Below are 6,236 nucleotides of genomic sequence, written 5' to 3'. Positions count from 1 at the left end.
TTCTTCTTCACTTTCTGCCGTAAGGGTGGTGTCATCTGCATATCTGAGGTTATTGATATTTCTCCCGGCAATCTTGATTCCAGCTTGGGCTTCTTCCAGCCCAACGTTCCTCATGATGTACTCTGCGTATAAGTTAAATAAGCAGGGTGACAATATACAGCCTTGACGTACACCTTTTCCTATTTGGAACAAGTCTCTTGTTTCATGTCCAGTTCTAATTGTTGCATCCTGACCTGCATACCGGAGAAGGCAATGGCAAGCCACTCCAATACTCTCGCCTAGAAAATCCCATGGATGGAGGAGCCTGGTAGGCTGCAGTCCGTGGGGTCGCTAAGGGTCAGACACGACTGAGCGACTTCACTTTCACTTTTCACTTTCACACATTGGAGAAGGAAATGGCAACCCACTCCAGTGTTCTTGCCCGGAGAATCCCAGGGACGGGGGAGCCTGGTGAGCTGCCATCTATGGGGTCACACAGAGTCAGACACGACTGAAGTGACTTAGCAGCAGCAGCAGCAGCAGCAGACCTGCATACAGATTTCTCAGGAGGCAGGTCAGGGGGTCTGGGATTCCCATCTCTTTCAGAATTTTCCACAGTTTATTGTGATCCACACAGTCAAAGGCTTTGGCACAGTCAATGAAGCAGAAATAGATGTTTTTCTGGAACTCTCTTTCTTTTTGGATGATCCAGCAGATGTTGACAATTTGATCTCTGATTTCTCTGCCTTTTCTAAAACCAGCTTGAACACTCTATACAATCAAATCAACTTGACATTAGACTGGTTTTGACTTTCTGAATTACTTTTAAAATTATTCACTTTCTAACAATTAGACCAAAAGTTATGTAAATATATGAAATTCTTACTATATGACTCATTATTTAGGAACTTAAGCACAATGTAAATAACACCCTTGTGTTCTTGGAGCTTCCCAGGCGGCTCAGTGGTAAAGAATCCGGCTGCCAATGCAGGAGACACAGGGGAGACTGGCTCCATCCCTGGGTCGGGAAGATCCCCTGGAGGAGGAAATGGCAACCCACTCCAGTGTTCTTGCCCGGGAAATCCCGTGGACAGAGGAGCCTCGCAGGCTATAGTCCATGAGGTCACAAAGTCAGATGCAACTGAGCACGCACACACGCTTATGTCCTTAGAATTGATTAAGATGGTAACTTTCATTTTATACGCTTTTTTTAGCACCATTACACGTTTACATTTTTATTCAAAAGGAGCTGGGACACCCCCCACATCCCTGAGAAATGATCTCTTTAGTGTCCATGCTGCCCACAGACTGCAGCTGCCATCGCTGCTGCTGCTGCCACCCACATGCCCCCTGGGACCCCTGAGCCTTCCACCAAGGAGGCAGGGAGCTCCGGATTCTCAAGGGCATCCCCTTAGGCTCATACATTTCCCCCTATTTTTCCCCTGGTCACCTTGATCAGGCCGTATCTGCTCTCATTCTGGTCTCTGTGGGAGACATGAAAACTACTTGTCAAAAGTCGCGGATCACAAAGGTTCCCTCTAAGCTGTGTTGTAAGATGGACCAGTGCTCACAGATTCATCACAATGTTGGGACCTACACGCAGCTTTGGTAACTGTCTCATAGCCGGCAGGGGTGTGCCTTCACGGGGAGTGGATGCGGGCAAGAAGAGACGCGGAAGGCAGACAGGAGAAGGGAGGAGAGGACCCAGGAAGCAGGGCAGAGAGTCGCGGCCTCACTTCCTTTTTGTCAGAGGTACGTTAAATGCTAAAATCGGTGGGCACCTTCAGAAACGGGAAGGTCCAAAGTGGACCCTTTTCTCAGTGAGCCGTCTCTCCCTGACCTAGGAGCCGGGCTCCTCCACTGCGCCCAGTGACACAGAGCCCCAGACTGGATGCCTTAGATACCAGAGGCTTCTTTTCTCATGATTAGGCTGGCCATCTAAGATCGAGGCGTCGGCAGCTTTGACCTCTCCTCAGGCCCCTCTTTCCTTGGCCTTCAGCAGCCGCCTTCTCACTGCGTCTCCACGTGGTGACCCTCTGTCTGGGTGTGTCTGCGCCCTAATCTCTTCTTATAAGGACGTGAATCAGACTGCAGCAGGCCCACCCCTAGGACCGCCTTTTCCCTTCTTTGCCAATTTAACTGCCCATCTCCAGGTACAGTCATGTTCTGAGGTCCTGGGGGCCAGGACTTCAACACTCAGGGAAGCCCCTAGCATCTCTCGTCGGAGTCACTGAAGGCCCAGGGCTGGATAACAGGTCAGCCAGCACCACCTGTCAAAGCCTTCCCAGTGTGTCTACTGCAGATGAATTTTTTCCCTCCTACTCCAAAGAAAAGAAATTAAATCAGAAATCATTTAATAACTAAGTGTTTTCTATTTTCCCTGTTTTGAACTATAATACACAGAACTGGATTCTTCCCTAGGACTGTACTTATTTAACAATTTCCCCTCCAGATGGAGCATGAATAGATTGTTTCTTTCATTTTGTTTATATATGTGTTGTTGTTCCTATTATTTAAGTTACTCAGCCATGTCTGACTTTTTGCGACATCATGGACTGGAGCCCTCCCGGCTCCTCTGTCCATGGGTTTATCCCGGCAAGAATACTGGAGTGGGTTGCCATTTCCTCCTCCAGGGCATCTTCCCGACCCAGGGATCTAACCTAGAACTCTTGAGACTCCTGCATCAGCAGGTGGATTCTTTACCACTGCGCCACCTGGGAAGCCACATATATATACATATAATTAACATATTGTGAAAATTAATGTATATATCTTAACTAATTCTATTGGAGTGCTGTGCTAGTTTCTGCGGTACACCACGCTGGATCAGCCACACATATGCACGCGTCCCCTTTTCTGGACCTTCTTCCCATTTTGGCCCCCACAGAGCGCTGAACAGAGCTCGCTGCGCGTCACGGCGGGCTCTCACCAGCTGCCGGTTCCGTGCGCAGCACCGACAGTGCGCACGTGGCAGGACCGGCCAACCCGCTCCTCCCGCCGCCCCCTCCCCGCCTCGGCATCCACACGCGCGTTCTCTTCGTCTGTGTCTCTATTTCTGCTTCACAAACAAGATCAACTGCACCGTCTCTCTAGACCCCACGCACGAGCGTGAACATGAGATGTGTGATTCTCTCATTCTGACTTACTTCACTCTGCATGACAGTCTCTGCGTCCGTCCACGTCTCTACAATGACCCAATTCCGTTCCTTTTTATGGCTGAGTAATATTCCGTTGTGGGTATGTACCACGTCTTCTTTATCCTTTCCTGTTAATGGTAGTTTGTCTCTTTGTACTGAATATGACAGATGCAAACAGGTGCCATCAGCTACAAATGTCACTAGTTTTTCAGTCATCTCTAGATATAAGCAGAGATAAGCCCAAGTTACTGGATATTATTATAAGATATATATATTCTGGATATTCTACTGGCTTTCTTCTGAAATGATTTGGATATTGAATGGTTCGTGTTAGAAATACTGTAAAATAAAATTTCTGTCTCAATAAAACATTTTGATGCCTTATTGATAAATTATACTTAAACTTTTCAACCATGAAGCCAACTTATTTAGACATCTCATGACACTGAAGATACATAGACTCATCTATAACGATTATATAGCTTGCTATTAGCATTAGCATGGAGTTTGGGAAGCTGCTGTGTAGTGCAGGGAGCTCAGCTCAGTTTTCCGTGATGACCTCAAGGGGTGGGATGGCTGGCATGTGGGAGGGAGATCTGAGAGAGAGGGGATATAAGTAAACACATAGCTGATCCACTTCATTGTACAGCAGAACTAATGCACATTTTAAAGCAATTACCACAATTTAAAATAAAAATTTTTTAAGCTCATATTAATAGTTACGTGTATCACTGAATGCAGATCTGTGGTCACATAATGAACTTACCAGCTCACACAAACGTTTTTACTAGACTTCCTTCATCAGAGAAGGCATGAATAAAGGAAATTATTGATTTTTTTCTCTTCATGTAATATAAAATGTAGACCAGTTATTTGAAGGGGTGAGTATACTACACTCCATATTGTCTATGGTATAAATTAACTATGGACAGTACTTAAAGGAGTTGTCCAGTTCAGTTCAGTTCAGTTGCTCAATTGTGTCCAATTCTTTGCGACCCCATGAACCGCAGCACGCCAGGCCTCCCTGTCCATCACGAACTCCCAGAGTTTACCCAAACTCATGTCCATCGAGTTGGTGATGCCATCCAACCATCTCATCCTCTGTCATCCCCTTCTCCTCCTGCCTTCAATGTTTCCCAGCATCAGGATCTTTTCCAATGAGTCAGTTGTTCGCATCAGGCGGCCAGAGTATGAACAGCATGAAAAGGAGATGTACTGATGTATTTAATAACACCAATCTGGGAGGCACAGTGGTTAAAGGAGAAGAAAAGAGAAGAAAAGGAAGTGTGAAAACGCACATAAAATTCTTGTCCCATCTGAGTAATCATGAGAAACAGGAAAGTAGTGCTCTTGTGTTATTGTAATAGGCATCTTAAAATTAAAAATAAAAGCTTTCTCCTTAAATAGTTAAAGTATTTCTGCTGCAACTCTAAGTAGCTTGCAGTTTTCCCGGGGGCTGGGAGGGTGGGAAGTTGTAGAGTCTCGAGAGACCTGCAGCATCTGCCCTGGGGAGGCCCACCTCGCTGTGGCCTCCTGAGCTGCCCTGCTGCTGCCTCACCTCAGCCTGTGTCCTGCACTGTGTCAGGTGCACCCTCTCACCCACCCTTGCTGCTGTTATTGCTGTTCAGTCAATAAGTCATGTGTGACTCTGCAGACTCTATGGACTTCAGCACAGCACACCTCCCTGTCCTTCTCTGTCTCCTGGAGCTCGCTCAAACTCCTGTCCACTGAGTCAGTAATGCCATCAGACCAGCTCATCCTCCGCCGTCCCCTTCTCCTCCTGCCCTCAGTCTTTCCCAGCATCAGGGCCTTTTCCAGTGAGTCAGCTCTTTGCATGAAGTGGCCAAAGCATTGGAGCTTCGGCTTCAGCATCAGTCCTTCCAATGAATATTCAGAGTTGATTTCCTTTAGGATTGACCGTTTTGATCTTGATGTCCAAGGGACTCTCAAGAATCTTCTCCAACACCACAATTTGAAAGCATCAATTCTTTGGCACTCAGCCTTCTTTATGGTCCAACTCTCACATCCATACATGACTAGTGGAAAACCCATAGCTTTGACTAGACGTACCTTTGTCGGCAAAGTGATGTCTCTGCTTTTGAATATGCTGTCTAGGTTGGTCATAGCTTTTCTTATAAGGAGCAACTGTCTTAATTTCATGGCTGCAGTCCTCCCTAGAACCAACTGCTATTCTTTATAAACATCAACATTTCTCTTCTTTACCATTTTCTCCTTTTACATATAGCCACACCACACAAAAATCTGTCCACTAGTTCTGTCTCAAAGTGGATTCCTCTTTTATTAAATCTCTTGTTTGAGACAGCTTGCTTGTGATAATAGCATGTTATCATAAGTGTCATCATCAAGTAAGCATCTCCAATGAACGAATGACATTAACATGTAATGAAGAGATACATATCCAAAACAATTTATTTGAAACATCGATAAAAGCTCTTCCTTTCTCATTGGGCCATGTAAACATTTTTCTTTTCACTTTGTATTTATATAGTTGTCGAGTGCACCCACAAGGAGCTCCCCAGGTTGGAACTGGAGAAGCCAGATCCACATAAACCAATGAGCCGCCACACAGCCACCTGACCCAGGACCTTGCTCACCAGCGTCACTTAAAGACAGCACTCAACCAGGTGTGAGACAAAGGTGTATGTTAAAGGGACTGCGACCCTCCCCCCAACGTCAGACTGAGCATCTTTGGAGTGGGGGTTCTCAGGAGAGGGTGTCAGCGGTGGGCACCATCTCAGAACGCTGCTCTCTTCTCATCTATCCCGCAGTGGCTCCTGCCAAGGCATTTTTTCACCTCCAGAGAAAACTGACTTTTCACTCCAGTCTAAATAATCAGGTGTGGACTCTTTATTGTCCAAATAACATATGCCTACTCACATGCCAAGGAAAGTCTTGCCAACATTTTACAATAACTATAAATGCAGTATAACCTTTAACAGGTTAATCATTGTATTGTGCACCTGTAACATATAATATTGTACAACAACTATACTTCAATAAAAAATAGATATCTGAAAAGCTGAAAAAATAGATATCTGGTAGTTTTGGCCTAGGAAAAAGAAGACAGTCTTAATGTAGGCACTTTGTTAGGCTGTTATT

The sequence above is a fragment of the Moschus berezovskii genome, chromosome 17 (genome assembly GCF_049115385.1).
Source record: "Moschus berezovskii isolate FMDL1 chromosome 17, NW_MosBer_1.0, whole genome shotgun sequence".
Taxonomy (NCBI): Eukaryota; Metazoa; Chordata; class Mammalia; order Artiodactyla; family Moschidae; genus Moschus; species Moschus berezovskii.
This window is presented reverse-complemented; position numbering follows the sequence as displayed.